Source organism: Syngnathus scovelli, chromosome 20 (assembly GCF_024217435.2).
Source record: "Syngnathus scovelli strain Florida chromosome 20, RoL_Ssco_1.2, whole genome shotgun sequence".
NCBI classification, from domain to species: domain Eukaryota; kingdom Metazoa; phylum Chordata; class Actinopteri; order Syngnathiformes; family Syngnathidae; genus Syngnathus; species Syngnathus scovelli.
The window spans coordinates 5,667,357-5,684,402 of NC_090866.1; positions in this window are offsets into that span (position 1 = coordinate 5,667,357).

The window sequence follows — 17,046 nt, forward strand, 5'->3', positions numbered from 1 at the left end:
ATAAAGTTGCCAGTTATATTCGGGCGACAGCCTAAATATACTCTGAAAGGTTTTATTTATGATGTGTAGTGTGGAGCTGAGCAGCGGGGGGGGGAGGTGCTGCGACGCGCCTCGACGGAGAGACTAAACCCAATGGATTCAGAAATGATGACTTGAGACTACACTTGATTCCGTTGCATTTTTCTTCAATTCCAATCAGCTCAGAGGCCGAGTGAAACACAGTTGGCTCTGTGCTTAATCAGTTGTGTTCTCCCGCTGGCTTTTCCAGCGCGGCGAAAGGAAAACGTCTGGTCGTGGGTGGCTTCGCTGGGTCACTGAGCCTACAGAGTGGAGCGTTTCATAAGAAAGGGCCCACTTAATTCTGAGCCATACATGGCATTAGCTGATTTACATGCGGACAGCTATCATTCTGTGCGCGGCGCTGACAGTGATAAATGAGGTGTTTTACCTAATAGGTAATAAAAACAAATTACAGAGCCTTAAGAGAAAGGATGTTCTTCATTTGGCTCTGTTTTCTGTCTCTCCGAGGGGGCACGAGGCAGATTGTTTCCATATGATCGCGGGGGCTCATTTGTTAAAACTGCAGACGTAGATTAATGAGCCTCACGATCTATCCAGGATGAAGGGCGGATTTAGCTAAAAGACAAATGATAGGAACGAGTCAAAATGGAGAAGCAACTGTTGCTGTTTTGGAGCGCTTTGGTGGCTTTGCGTTATCTGCGGGTTGAAGGAAGTTGGATCTTATACTTTGATCAAGTGTAGCATGTTAAGAAACTATACTCCCAAAACAATTAACAGTGATTTATTTTCTTATCAGTTAATGTCTAGCGCGAGTGAATAAAAAATATTAAATCAAGAGATTATATTAATAAAAGAAAAATAACATAAGAACATACCAACTACTTCGAACACTGAATTGGGCCAAAAGAAACAGGTCGGCCTCATGATTAGGATTATGCGCTTTTTGATCCATGAAATGCCCCAAAATCGAATTACTTTTAAGAAACTAAGAACCAAAAGAGTACTTAGCATATGAGCGTTTGTTATTCTTAACCGGTCGGGACCCTCGTGGTCCCACAGTGGTCGTATACAAGCATGCTGGGGTTTCTTCAGCCAGGCGTGAAAAGGCTTCCCCTTCTGGTGCAACGCAAGCTTGACAGAAGACAAGCCCGCCTCTATTCACCCTCGCAACTTCGTTCATGAGGATGAGGCGGTCGCATCCACCAAGGCATTATTTTTGTTTTACTTCAAAACGTAAAAGGCCCTTACTTCCTGCCTGATGTCATGCAGGTGTGAATAGATTAGCACATCTGGGGAGTTTGACACCTCTCAAAGTTGAGGAAAATCTCAATTAGGACCTTCAAACATCTGGCTCCCAATTTATGCCTGATTAATTTATGAGTAACCGAAGCATCGCAATTTATGCCTGATTAATTTATGAGTAACCGAAGCATCCCAGAATGGACCGAAAAGTTAAATTTGCCATATCTGCAGGATTCTAAAACTTCCCAATGTGCGTAATTAGTTCAGCCAATGGAATAATATTTTAGGTGTCACTTTCGATGATGACTAGGTAGTTAACACGGGGTCATTTCAAGTGTCTAATCTGCAGAAAAAGCATCAAGGGTTTAGAGTGCGGTCTTTGGCCTGAGACACGAGGTGACAATCAACCGCTGAAACTTGGGAAAAGTCTTGGAAGGGGAGTAAGAAAAAAAAAATAAGTGAGGCTGAGGAAAGCGTGTAAAGGGGGCGGTGGGGTGGGGGTGTTGGAACACGGCATGTGCGCTGAGTGACGGGAGAACGGCTTCAGCAGTGTTTAGAAACACCAGTCGGGCAGTCTATTGCTTCGGAGCCGGGGTGTCTGCTCAGTCGACCCCCCCCTCCCCTTCCCTACTCCGCCAACCTCCCGCCCACCCAAACACTGTAAGCAGGATGGTACATGCAGCCTCACTACGCCGCCCCCTCTCCCTGGAAACACATGGAATTCTAAACAGCATCAACTTTTCTTGACTTGATTATATTGAGCCTTTCCAAGCTCTGACATTAAAAAGAAAAGAGAGACGGCGCAGGGGGAAAAAAATAGAGGGGGAACCTTAGAAGCTAATTGCTGCGGGTCTGGCGCGCACATTGGGCATTGTGTTGATTCAAGACGCTGCAGTAGTGCCGGAGCCGAGGGGGGGGGGGTGACATCTCCCGTGCATTTGCGGTGGGCTCACAGCTCGACACGGGCTGCATGCGAAGCCGCTAATTAAAAGCAAGCGATCCGTAACTGTCTGGCTCACCAGGCCGTACTCATCCATGTGGCCCCCATCGGCTGGGCTCGCCCACCCTCGACCCGCTGCAGACTGTTGGCGTCTGCGTGATTTCAAGACCCCCCCTAAAAAAAAAAGCATAATTCTAAACTAACCCTGAGGCTGCACTGGCAGTTTTGCAGCGCATTTATTAGATTACATTAAAATGTTTCAATGTTTCAATGGTCTGTTCTGGGTTTTCCAAAGCTTTTGAATATTCTTTTTTTGTTTCAATTTTAGGGTAACCTAAATATTCTAAACAATTCTCCTGTAACATTAAGAGCCAAAGCTGACGTTTACTGTAAATGGTGCCTAAGGGCTCAGCTTGTTCCAATCACATGACCAAATGCAGACAACAGGTGAGCCGTGACGGTCGTTACCTGAGCCCTTCAGCACTGTGATGTCATTTTCAGTCAACGGCAAGTGGCAAAATGGCCGCCCGCGTGAGATATTTAAAAACGGGTGGATGGGACATTTTTATTACCAAGGAAAAAAAATGTGTTTAAAATCTGAACAAAATCTTGAATTGAGAGTGAGGTAGCACGGCATTTACGACTCTACAATAATTTTAAAATAGGACGTTTTCCAAGTCGTCAGTACGGGATTCGTCAAAAGATCATCCATCACACAATAATTACATTCCTTTCACGCAGAGCTTTCTCCTATTTCCAGCCTCTCATCGAGTGTACGCCAGGCCAAAGAGGATGGGCAATTTGGTGCGTTTTTGCGGCTTTTCCGAGACCCCTCATCAAACTCCCAAACAAATATTCTCATGATGTAATGGCCCGGAGAAACGCGGGCAAACAGCACTGCTCAGCCAGCATTACGCCAGGGCAATTACCGACGGTTTACAGCCGGGGCAAACACTTTAAATATTTACCGACCTTAGCAAAACAGAAAGGGATTATCCTGCGTTGTCAAAGACGCTCATACTTTCCATATTTTACCTAAAGTCCGGCGAAGGAGTTAAGGGCTCTGATCCAAATCTCTTTGTACATAAACTAGCCATGGACTCAGTGTCTTCCTGTTGGAAGGGGCAATTAGTGCAGCGAGACAAAGATCTCAGACATGCTAAACATCTTGAAAATAAATAAATGCGGCTGTTGCTGTTGGATTGGAGGTCCTGTTTCAATTCAGGGAGAGGCGGTGGTTGGTGTCTCTGGCAAAGTCTCTGCTTCTGCGGATTTAATTGCTGAAATGTACTCTTCATCTTGGCAGCCCAATTAAAATCGTTTTAGCCTTCTCAAACATTTGATTGTTACCTTAAAATTAAAGCACTTCAATAGGAAGAACCTTTGACCAAATCTGACCCAGATATTACATAACCAGCAGAATTGCATTACACGTAGTCCGTAAGATTTCAAACTCAGAATCCATTCGCCATTTTAGCTATCAAACAGCACGGCTTATGCCGACATCTCGATGAACATTTTGTGTCAGCATAACTCCGGCTCGCTTTTGCTCCCGTCTATCCTCGGGCAACCCATCAATCATTCCCACTTATGATCCCTGATTTCTTTCTGACATCTGCATTGCACCGAGAACGCTTGAAAGTCCCCGTTGGTTTTCGCATCCTCCTCTGATGAGGTAATACCTTGAGCTATTTTCCACAATACCTTGTTCTTTCTGTCTTGTTATTTTCTCTCGACAGAAGCAATAAGCAGGGCGGGCCACCGACAACAGCGAGCGCTTCTACCTTTCAGCCTTCCCGCTTTGGCAGATGGTTCCAGTTTACGCTTCGCCACCCGCCACTAATATAAAAGGCGCTTTGAATTCATCTCGCATCTTAAAAAAGGAGAATGACAGCACCACAGACAGGCACTTTGAAAACTGAGGAAGGATTCTTCTCTGCGTATTTATTTGAAAAGCTTTTCTGAGACTCTGCCTAAGTGATATTTATTGGCTCGGTGGCCATTTTGTGGGTCCGAAAGCAGGTTTTTTGAAAACTGGTGCCAGAATGAAGAAGAATAAATCTCTTGAGCGCATCTTTACGAGGAAACCCACCAGTGGCGATGAAAACCAAATTTGTACGCAAGTCAAATCATTGCAATCATGCTCCAAGAATCCACCGCAAAGTGCATCGAGAATGTTAGCCACGCTATCGAAATCTACTAAAAGCTAAATGTAATTACATAACGTGGGAACAACACCGCAGCACAAATACATAAACTCGATTATGGCTACACCCAAAACGCATTATTTGATCGGATTTCAACAAGTACAGCTTAGTCAGCATTGTTTTTTTAGGCTGAATTTACATTGCGGGTCCATGTGTCCAATTCTGCATATCCCAATTTACAACACACACCCACAAAAATCTATATTCTGTCGAATCATGCAGGCTTCATGACCTTACTACCTTGACCTAAAAAAATGGGGCAGAGCCTAATCCCAAGAGTCTTACACAATCCAAATACACACTGGGGAATTTTGTTGTTGTTTATTTTAAACCAACGCTTGGCAATCATGGATCACAGCACTGGACTTCTAAAACATCCGGGCTGGTTAGTAATGAGGTGGTTCCTCATCATCACCACCGCCACTACCCTAAAGAACATCTGCACATCTTGTCATGACCCAAAGGCGCAGGAACACATCAACATAACTGTGGTCATCTTGTTTTCTTAAGTTCTATGTTAGGCCTCCGCACTTGTGCCCTATCATGTTCCCCTGGAGTGGCCTACACACTTAAGAGAAACACAAACTCATTTCGTTGACCTCAAGTGGTGTGCTTACACCTCATCGGTTGGCAGGTCAAGCGGCAAGGAGGGGTGGGGGAGTTGAAAAGACGACGTGAACAAAACACGGCGGTCATGGCGTTGGCGCAGCCGTCAGGGTCCGAGAATAGACGTGAAGGGCTGAGTCAGCCTCATAGCAACAAGCCACAACGGCAGGAAGAGCATCAGAATTGCGTACTTGCAAGGTGGCCAGATACAAAGCGAAGAAAGAGAGAGGGAAAACAAGCAAAAAAACACTTCCCGTCAAGTCGGGGATTGTAAAAAGATCCCCGCTGTGACTCGTTTGGCCGCTCGCTGTTTGACTCTGTGACTCTGCTGTTGACCTCGTTGCGCAGAAACGCAACGAGATGGTTAATCGCCTTGTTTACTGGAAACTGAGTGAGATGGGTACAGATGATGCCTGCGAGGCTCGTACCAACCTTTACAGATGCGGGTGGCGACACATAAAATACAAATCGCTCGCAAACTGTATCGACGACCGTGATAAACGCCGACGGATATTACGCCCACTTCTACCAATTACGACAAAATTCACCGGGTTTTTTCCTGGCTCTTACCGTTGAGTTTCGTGACAGTTGAGCGTTTTCGTGTCACCTCTTGCTGTTGACTTGGAGTGTGCCGGCAGGCAGGCACGCACCATGGGCCTCCATTTGGAAGTCATCTCCCGTTGCCACACACCAAACGTGCGCGGCGTGGAAGCTCAAAGCTCTCGGCCACATCAAGAGAAAGCATCCGTCCTCGTAGCCACAAAGCCCCCCCCTCCCCCCAATCCCTCTCTCGCCCCCTTTCTCAGGGCGTAATAACAGAGCCATCAAATAGCCGTATTTATAATCTCCGACCGGGCCAATTTTAAAGTGGTCAGCTCCAGAGGTAAAGGAATTGTTGGGAGCAATTTGTGGTTTTCATTCTTAAAGAGGCACCATCTCAGTGGCAAATGAAATAAAGTCAGTTTCCTCCCCCCCTCCCCCCCCCCCCCTCCCCCCTCCTTCATTTGTCAATACTAAAGCTGGCTTTAGTTACCCCTTTGGCTCTCTTCTGATATCACTCCGGTATGATTTATTTAAATTGGGCCAGGCAAAGATTACATTATTATAATTCTGCTCCATGTTTGTGGCGCCAAAATTGGGGCATTTTTCAATTTCCCCGGCGGAGTGATTTAATAGCACACTGGTGCAACGCGATCATGTGAAAGCAATTATTAATCATCGCAAACGCGGGCTAGCTCGTCTCCACTTCAAGGTAAATTTCACAAAAAGCTCTTCGGGAGCAACAAACAAACTTAAGAAGCGCTCAGTGAGAAGAACAAGCAGACATCGGGATGTTTTGTCTGGCGATTTGCGTGGCGGCTAAAGAAAAGTGGCGCCCATTCTCCAACTTTCCAGCCGACTGTCAGTCGGCCATCGCCTGACACCACGCTCACGACATCCTGCTTTCGCTATACGTTGCGATCGGATGACTCTCGAGGGTGCTTGGGGTATGATGAATGTAGTAGCGTGTGAGGAGTAGGTCTTTTTTTGGTGTCAATCTTGGCCTGGATGCAGCAGCTATGGAGAGCCACACAACTGAATCGGTGGGTTCGTCCGACATAACCTATGCTAGCAACTCGTAAATTAAGAATCACAAATATTTGTATAAAAAACACTTCTAAGCCAAACACAGTCAAACAAAAATGGTGTACAGGTGGGCACATCCGAAATAATCACAGATAAAAATTAAAATCCATGAATATTGTGTTTTATAGTTGTAGCCTCATGTAAGAAATATACATTAAGGTGAGAGGATGCATACTGGAGCTAAAATATTCTGACATCTGGAGTATCCCAACTGCACCCAAACGCAAAGCAGCTGCATTTAACCTGAAGGCCAAGTATTCAATTATATATATGTTTTTCTCTCTCTCTCTCTCTCTTTATACTGTAAATGAAAAAAAAAAAAAGCGAAATATTTCAAGGGGCGACGTTGTTGTTTATTGATGCCGCGCCACCTAAGACCGATTTTATGCCCCGCTTTCATCTCGCCGTTCTTTCTTTTGCCTCGGCGGCCCTCAAGGTCGTGCTTGCGCATGCTGCTGTGCTAATCAGCCATCTTGATATGCAAACGAGACTTTTTCGGCACATGTGCAGTTGCTGGGCTGAATACATCAGGGGACAGCTGTTGAGATGGCGGCTAAGCTTTTGGGACTTGACAAAAGTTCACAATTTGGCCTAACAGAGGGGGCTGGAGAGCCGCTGGCCCGAGTCCAGCCCCGTCTGGGTAGGAAGGAAACCGGGCTTTATAAACTTCTCAACAACTTCCTGTTAGACATCTGCGAATCACAAAAGGATCACCGAGCGTGTGTGTATTTAGAAGCCGACCATGGTGTGTGTGTGTTTGAACCAGAAGTGCCGAGGATGTTATCAACATGGCGGCGATGAGTGACGAATGGTGTCCCGCAGGGGCCCGGCTCGAGCCCCCTTGCATATGTGCATAGCGCAAAACAAGAATGGGGCAATCACAATCTCAATATACACAAACTCAGATAAAAATGCTAAAATTACATTTCTATCACTTTTAACTAACCTAAGAGTCAATTTGGTGCCTTCTTTTTGTCTTTTTGTTGAAATATTTATAGGTGAATGTCATTAATAAAATGCATGAGAACAAATTTAAAAAAAAAAAAAAAAAAACTGGAGGGCGCTCAAACGGGTCCTGGAATGTTTGGAGAAGAGATTTTGGGTTTGATGTGTTTTCACAGCACCACCGTCAAATTCATCACTTTCACTTTTGTTACCGTAAGCGCGCCGCCTCGTTTAATCGCGCGGGACATTTTTACTCCCGGGATTTTTCATGAGCGGTCAGACTTGAAACAGTTAAGCCTCTTTCCAAGGAGAAGTACACCGTTCACTTTCTCCTACAGAGTGATGACATGGATGTCTTTTTCCACCGCTGACTGCTCGAAACTCAGAGTCTAGTTTTTCCTCCTGGTGCAAAGGGGATCTGTATCACTATGACAGCCAGGTACAAGAAGTTAATGTCTCTCCATTAGTAACTCTCAGCCACCCAATGCCACATCTCTTGACGTCATAAATCTCATTTTCTACACGGCTTGCTCAGATCTGAACTAAGCTGATTTATGGTTACAACTTCTTGCAGACTTTTCATTCTTCATCGCACCACCACCCCCCTCCCCTTTTTTGCTCACTTTTTACGCTTCGCTCACTGGGTGCCTGGACTCCGAATTAGCGCCAACGCTAGCCAAGCAACACAAGGGCTCGCACAGGAATATGATCTCCTTCTACGGGAGTTTAAATTGCTTGTGGCATCCTTAGTGACACCAGTGGCTAACTCGAGGCCTGAGGGCCACATCTGGCCCAACTATGCAAATATAAAAGAATTAAAAGGCAAATTTCACAACAGTTAATACATTTATAAATTTCAAAATTATGCTCATGCTTTAGCGCTTTGAGATTCGCTGCATGGTTTTCCTTTTGTTATTGTTTTTCCACAATATTTACGTTGAGTACGAAGTTTTACGCCCCGGCTTAAGGAGACTGATGATTTTGGCAGAACTGCCCCGGCAAAACAACGTAAGGAGGCCTGCAGAGGCAAAGTGCAGTGTGGAGACTTGGCCCATCACTCCATCATGCATTTTGATCAGATCGACCCCGACCTCGCCTGAGGAAGTGAGCATGCAGATTTACTGTGGTGGACTGCGATCCAATGCTTTTGATGGCGCTGTAACTGCGCGAGCACTTGATGCACTTTCCAGATTATTTCGAGCGGCTCGCTGGAACGGAGGAAGTGCGTTGCACGCCGCTCACGATTTAGGAGGTTGTAATCTCTAAATGAGCACAAGCCGCTGAAAGCGTGAACTCCGCCGATGCCTATAAAAGACGACATTGCGCTGCCATCGTTTTCTTACGCTACCTCAGGTGAAGAGTGTGTTTTTGCTCTATGTCCGTTCTCGTTGCGGGCTGAAGCGCTATCGGTGATTTAGAATTGATTGGTCAATATATTTGATTAGGTTAGATTTTGTAAAATTGACATTCTTACTCTGCAACTTCACATCCTGTCGACGAAAAATAAATTTAAAAATATCACGGCAGCTTGCTTTTCCCACACTTATAAAAAAAAAAAAAAAATCAAGACACAAAGCCAATGTTCCAAACTTTTGCCTTATTGCAAAAAGCTAACAGGAAAGATGGCTGGATTTAAACGTTGCACGTGAAGCCAAGTTGCTACTGCGGCCGAGTTGATGGATGAGCGATGGTATGGTTTCGATTTCGACGCATAAAAACAACAGTGCTTAAAATGCGTCGCCTGCAGCCGGGTGTTGAAAAGCCATTACACATTTCTCAGTGGTATATGACGTTGCCTCCTTTCCATGATAGATGTTGCTAGTTGTGTGTCCAACAATAATCTACAACACTCGCATATAAGCCGTTTATTTTTGAAGAGGGAACACAGAGGTAGCCTGTATAAAACAGATTTATACCGACCATTGTGTTAATACATTATCCTTTATGAGTGTACGTCTCAATTTGTATCCCCCCTTTGATTTTGGGTGACCTATTTGTGGGTCCCAGTAGGGAAAGACTATCATGGATCACGTAAATTCTTGTCAGAGGTTCTTGACTGAATGACTATAAAAAATTAAGTTACAGTTTACTGTGATTCCTTAAACACCGGCCTGGCCGTCACTCTAATAAGAGGTTTGTTGATGTTTAACATAAATATATATTTTGGGTTTGGGGAAAGACTGTAAATCAACTTAGATGTTTATGAAAATATGTGCGTAAAGTCGTTGAAAACAAAACCAGCTTTGATAATAAATTCCGTCTGTAAAGTTCCTCCAAAACTAAATTGTCTTGTAAATATTGAGGAAATACGCTCTATAACATTGTAATAAGCCGACGGGCGGATATACTATATATCATGCAAAATATGTCAAAAGATGAATAAATATTAGGAATTATACAAGGAAATGCTCTTTCATTGCGGCGAGTTGGATAGAAAATGGCTGAATGATCCTCTCAGCTGAATACGAGCGAGCCAAGAGTGACACATCGTACATCTGCTGGCTAATATTATTGGTTGATTTTGGCCCACCGGTGTGGAGTTTTTTGATACGACAATCGCGGCGCATAAAAAGCAGACTTGAGACGTGATGTTATCGTATCCTCCGACTCCACTGTTGACACTCCCAGCGCCGTCTACGCCGCGGCGTCGCGAATGGGAGACATAGTGGAAAGTTAATAAACAACGACTTTCCCGTTTTCAGACCAGCGCCACGCCTGTCCTTGGCGGCAATCGCCTTACTCGCGTGCTTATCTTAATATTGCGCAATCCGACTCGAAAGTATCACCCGGTATTATCGGGGAATCAGGAGAATATTTCCCCTTGCAAAAGTAGTTAAAGGTATCAAAATTCTCATATGGGTCAAGATTTGGGTTTCAGTCACCCACAGAGCTGAATTGAGCGACGGATTCCAGTAGGTCCAATATGACATCCACACTCCCTGATGGTGGTCAAACGGTCAGCGTGAAAGGAAGAACCTTTTAATTTTGCGCTCACATCAGACTGTCAGTTTGGCCGTCGAGCTTTACCGCAAATGAGCGACTTAGACGAGCTTATTACCAGACGAGGGAGTCTCTTCATGACTAACTTACTCATTCAGCCTGAGCCCTTTAATGCTTCAAGCAGAAGTGTCAGATGTCAAACCACCTGACAACTACTGCATCTGCAGGACATCATATGCTGACCTATGGGGCTCATTTCACTACAAAACAAAAAACACACACACACTGCGGTTAGTCTTCATTCAGACTCTGAGCACCATCAACAACTCCCCCGCTCGTCACACTCGCCACCCCGACGGGGGTCTTCACGCCCTCAGCTGCCAAGAGACCAGAAATACGAGGCGTTGGGAAGGATAAACGTGTTCGAATAGAGATGAGGCGGCGGCTACATTGTGCCATTTGTGTATGTATTTTTTTTTCTTAAATCAGAGACAGTATTTGTGTGGACACAAGGCCTTGGAGCCATGTGTCGTTGTACAAAAGCTTTAATATGACTTTTATTACATCAAATGAGATCCATCATTTCATACTGTGGCTCATTTGGACACGATGGATGTTTAAAGTATTACTCAAGCTTTGTTGATTTGGGCTGGCGATTGGGGGAAAAAGAGCTGTGTCATGGCTAAGGTAACAGAGCAACGGTGACTAGGGGCTATAAAGTGGGAACATGGCTCCTTCCCAGGCTGCACTTTGAGTGCTTTTAACGCCTCTGCCTTCTTTTCCTGGTCCACAAAAAAAGTGCAGAATGGAGGAAAAGTCCAGAGAGATAGCGGGAGCAAAAGGGAAGCTCGAGTCAGACTTCCTCGGAGGAGCTGCCAGCCTCACATAAACACTGAGAACCTGTGGAAAGTTTCACTGCCCTCGGGAGGATCCCTTTCTCTCCAGGCTCGTTTTATTTACGTCTATCTGGCTCGTGACTTTCTTGTCTTACTTTTGGGGGGGGAAAAAAATCGCCCGGCGGTGACGGCATGCGCCGCGGCAACACTAAAGTCATCAATGTGGCGAAATTCCATTTCATTCTTGTTTAAAGCCAAAAAACATTTCGTGGCCAGAATATGCTAATTGAACAAATTATGCGGAAAGTCCTGAAACACCTTTAGGTGTCCACACGTGTGAAATATTGAGCGACAACAGTTATTAGCAAGAATGAGAAAGAGCTCTAACTAGTGAATGTGAGCCTGACGTAATTGAAACACATCGATTTAAGCCTCACTCGTGTCATGCGTGTTGTTTCAGATGATCAATAACTCAGTGTAAATCCAGCCTTTGATCTCAGCTGAGCCAATGGAAATGGGAGAAGGAGCCAGAAACGTGGTCAATGGCCACCAAGGCCTGACACAGTGCAGCTCCAGCACCAGCTCTAATAAGAGCAACAGCGCCATCTGCAGGGCATCACCATAACTCCACATTCAAGAGTTCAAGTGGAAGTCATCACCTCAGGTGAAGGTCTGACCGATTGCTCCTGCAGTTTCCCCGTGACTGGACGAGTGTCGCTACTTTATTTCACCCCTGCCTGATTGGCTGATGTCACAGGAAGCAGCCAAGTGGTCAGGTTACCTCGCAGAAAATTTGAGGTTTACAAAAAAAGGGGGTCGGGGGGGTTCTAGCCATTGTGGAGCAACTATTGTCCATTTTGAATCATCTTCCTTATCAAAAGTAAGCATGTCAAGTCAATTTTATTTACTATCTCAATGCACTTTGCACATTAAGGTTAGGGATCATTTAAGTGATGTCATAAGGGCATTTTTTTATTAATTTAATTTTTAATTTAATTTTAATTTTACTTGGCCAGAACTTTTTATTTCTATTTCTTTTAAGGATATTATTTTCTTGAATCAGACAGTGTTTGCAACTTTGCTAAGTATAGACAGCACAGTTTGCTCACACTGGTGCTCAAAAAAAAAAAAAAAAAAACCCTTTCATTTCACATTCCTTGCTTATTCAGTGACATCCAAACTAAACATGGCCCCCTGTGGCTCTCACCGTTACGCCAGACAAACTGTCCGGTCCCTACTTGTCAGGACGGTGGGGGGGGTTGGATTCATAAATTCACAGTGAGGCGCCAATGCTATTCTGCAAGTTGTTTTCATAATGTGGAGCTCCACGGTGTCAAGCATCTTCAAACGTCATCAAGGCGGAAAATTGTAAGTGACTTGATATTTTAAAAAAGTTTGGAGCAAAATGCAGTCTTAAAACGTCTGCGTCATCAAGGCAAAATTGGAGGCCTCGACAACGTAAGCAACACTCGTGAGCATAAAATGGCCACAGTACATATTTCTTCCCAATAAAATAAAATTGACCAAGTACAAAGCTGGTGTCCCTTGGCAGCCTTTTTCCAAACTTAGCTCTTAAGCGACAGACCCAAAAACTATTTTTCACACAAAAACATCAAAGACATTTTTGTTCCACTACAAATCAAGCAACGCTCAATTCCGCCAAAGTCCCTCCATAAAAAAAAAAATGCAATGAGCATAATAGCTCCCTTCTATGTTTGTCCAGAAAAATATGGCGCTGGAGCAATGTTTGTATTATTTAAGAGGATCCAGACGTGTAGCCAAATGTGACTCCGATTCCCGAGAAACAGTCCCTACAAGCTGGTGCCATGCCCAACGCTGAAATCATGGACTGTGTACGGCAGTATTTCACGGCAATAATACTGCAATTACACGCCGAGGGGGAGAATATGCATTACGGAACGTGCCTCAGGAAACGGCCTAAGCTTCTCTAACCACTAGAAAGAAACACACTCGGGCTGCCGAAACACCGTCACGGAGTCTGTTGCTATAAGGCTCATTTGTTAGCATCGCATATCTAAATAGCATCTGAAAACTGTGGCGAGGGCTGATTACGCGGGAGCTGCCAAAACGTTTTTGTGCCCAATTGAGCTTTTCGGGCCTGGATGAGGTATCATGTCCGTTAGGCTGGATTTACACTACACGGGTCATGTGACCCAATTATGAGCAGCGCTCTTTGGATATTTGGTTTCAACGCGACAGAGTATGGCGTCGGTCCTTCTGCACAATATCGGAACAATGAAATTTAACTAGTGTCTGGCCAGCGCAGTTTATCTGTTTTAGTCATCAGATTTGAACACAACAGGCGAAATTTGACAGAGATGTCGAAAGAGTTTCAAACATGTAAGACGATATGAGATCTCATTTGGTGCGCCAGACTTGATGATGCTCGCCAAGGTTCTGCTAGTTCAGATCTTTGTGCTAACGCAGGGCAATGGGATAAGGCACCTGGCTTGTGCTCCAGACAGACTTCACGAGTCCATGTTCTCCAGAGAGTCCTCAGCCCCTTTCACACTGCATGTCAAAGTCAAAGGAAAAAGTTCCTACACGTGTGAACGGTACCGCTTGGGGTTACATTTCCTGTGTGTTTTTGGGCAAGGGGTTTTGAGACATTTTTAAGGAGGGTCTTGACTGCATTAGATAAAAATAATTGTAAGAATCTGAAAGGCAAGAGCTCCATTGTTACCTGTGAAGAACCAGTTTTGCGGAAACTGTGCGAAAGGGGCTTTTGCTAGCATACTGTAACCTTGTGAGTACCTCGGGAGCACTCAGTCACAGTTGTGGTGGCAGACATTGTGTGTAACTACGGCGGTGTTAGCTGACCCCTGCTTGGGCCCACCAGAAGAGCACAGTGTAAAGCCGGCGTTGGGCCAAGCCAAACATTTTAACTTTCATAGACAAAAACAAAACGGTTTCGCCTTTCCTCTCCCTCATTTCGCCCGGTTCCTAAATATTTTTTCACCCGAAATCAAGCGTCACGACGACGACCAAATGTTTTTTGGGGAGGGCTCACGCTGTTTTGTGCTGACCTTGCGAAAATTCGACAAAAATCCCCTCCCATACGCCCCCCTCTGTCTTTCTGCTCGAGTGCTGATTATTTAACTTTTTGCCTTTTCTTTCCTCCTAAATGTGTTATTCATCCTGTTCAGCCAGTCTTCAGGCACACTTCAGAGCTCAAAATAAAATAAACAGTGGTGTTTTCGCCCCCCCCCCCCGTCACTGCGGGCCTTGACTGCATCTACCTGGAACAATAAACAGCTGTGTTTCAGAGCTTGTTTATACTCATCTCCAGACATTGGCTGAGAAAAGCACAACAGGAAGTGGAGTATACGCGGGTATGAAATACGCAAGGCCTACGCAGCGGCGTCGCAGTGTTGGTGGACGCAAGCAGACCGTGATCGCACGGAGGCTGCTGGCAGCCAGTGAGGACTCCACGTCTGGCACCCAGAGAGGTTTATCTTGGAAGGGCACCAACCATCTGCAGGCTATAAGGACTCGATCGACGGGGTGACGTTGAACGAGCTAGACAAAAGCGGTCCACATACGCCGCCGTGTGTTTGCCTGACTTTGTGTACGTACGTGTGTAGCTGTTCAAGGTATGTCGAAACATAAAAGCGTGACTGACAGTTAAGGCAATTCTGTGATTCAGTAAAAGAACTAAGAAGCAATTAAAATGATGGGCCCATTGGAAGAAGAAAATTTAAGATTTTTCAAATTTAAGAACATTTCACAGCAGGCCACAATATGATAGGCTGCTTGCAGGGGTGAGTAGCTGAGCCACTTCTTTGAAGTTAATTGGGGCCAGTCGTTTACTCTTTCTCTGGAGCAGTGAGGGGAGGGGTGAGCAGTTAGGAGAAGATGCACTGCGACAACAGATGCCTTTTTGCTCTGTCGATAAATGAGCATTGTCCTATAAATATTAATACCTAAAAATAAAAATAAATGGTGCCAGCGGGTACTAATTAGCCCCAATGACAATATGAGTAGTCCATGGATGTATCCTTAAAAAAAAAGCGGTCATTGAAGGTCTACACAAATGGCCACTTCAAATGAAAAATTATGAGTATATCTTTTCAGGGTACAAATGAGAGCCGACTGTTCAATGTTCTTTTGATTTTGATTTTCATCAACAAAGCTAAAGCCCGAGCCCTTCATTCTGGTAAATTAGCATTGATATTTTACAAGCGCATTTGTTCCTTGAAATGTGCACGGCGGGCATTTAAAGTAAAGACAGCCTGTTTGGAGTTTATAATAGAACATTAAACCTGTTTTGTACATCTCCTTGTGTAGTCGTTTAAAATAGACCACAGCAGGACTTTTTTTTGGGAGGAGGGGGGACATCCCCTTTCAACTTTGTAATTTCGACTTGTCGCTCGCATGCGCCCTACACACCGTGTACTTTGTTCTTGCTAATTAACGTCAAGATGACATGATTCATTGTTTTAAGTGATACAATGGGAAACAAAACAGACCTTGCTCAAAGAAATATATCTTGCATATAACAATTACAGAGTTTTTGTGAGATAAGCTACAAAAATCTGCAGGTAAGGGACTTCAACCTTATTTTGAGTAAAATGGCACACCTTGTAAGGGCCAAAGTGACACAGGGACACAAAACGGCATCATCCAGTATGAAATTGCCGTCGGGGCTGTCACGTCTGTGGCTGTTTCCGATTTTGCGAAAGAGGTTTCAAGGGTCGGGGGCCACACACAAGCACATGATGGTTTAGTCAGCTTTTACATCTTCACCAATAATATTCCCAGAGACGCAGGAAAGCCGGACAGACGCTTGTAATTCAGCTGACAAGAAAATGAAAAGCTTTCATTGCCCTCACGTCACATTGGGGGAAGCAAACTAACAACCGGGACAATTTTAGTTTGAACGCCATTTGGCCCAGACCTAATCCCCCCCCCCCCCAGCACCACCACGATCATCAAGCTTCTGAGCTTGATTACTTTTCCAGAAGGATGTGGTACTTGCTGGCGAAGCAGCCGCTTTAAATAAAGTGACAATTTTTAATGGGGTTTCAAACCTCAACGTCATTGCGTGTTGCCAACTCCTCTGCGATGACATGCATCCGATGTGCACGTTTTTCAATCCACGCAGACGCGCAGGAAGCCAGCGAGCTTGAAATATAGTAACTTCGTACATGGTTTTTTTGGAAACAATCTTTCCAGATTCCAATGTATGAACAGAGACAGCTGACGTGTAAAGACGATATTAACGCAATTACAGTCCTATACGCGCCATTGCTCAATGGGGGAACGGCCAATTTGGCGGCAATTTTGGCTGTTTGGCGGCTTTTAAGTGATGATAATGAGCACCGTAATTTTCACACACAGCTCAGCACACCTCTGCGGTTTTATCTCGTGACAGTTTGATAATCCCCCTTTCCCCCCCCAAATTGTCATTCCAACACTTTTAAGGTGATCATTTCCATGAGCTGCTATTATACTGCCAGTGGGGACAGCAATAGGTGGAGCTATTGGACAGTACCGCTTGCATTCTTTTCAATATAAATTAAATTGTAAAAAAAAATCTTTCTTTTTTTGTTTTTCCCCCTCCTGAAATCCCAAGTAAGTTCACAAAGGTCAAAGTCTCTTTCAATCGAGAACAGGAGCAGCGACATGCATTGACAATGACAGAACACTAAACATAGCCAGC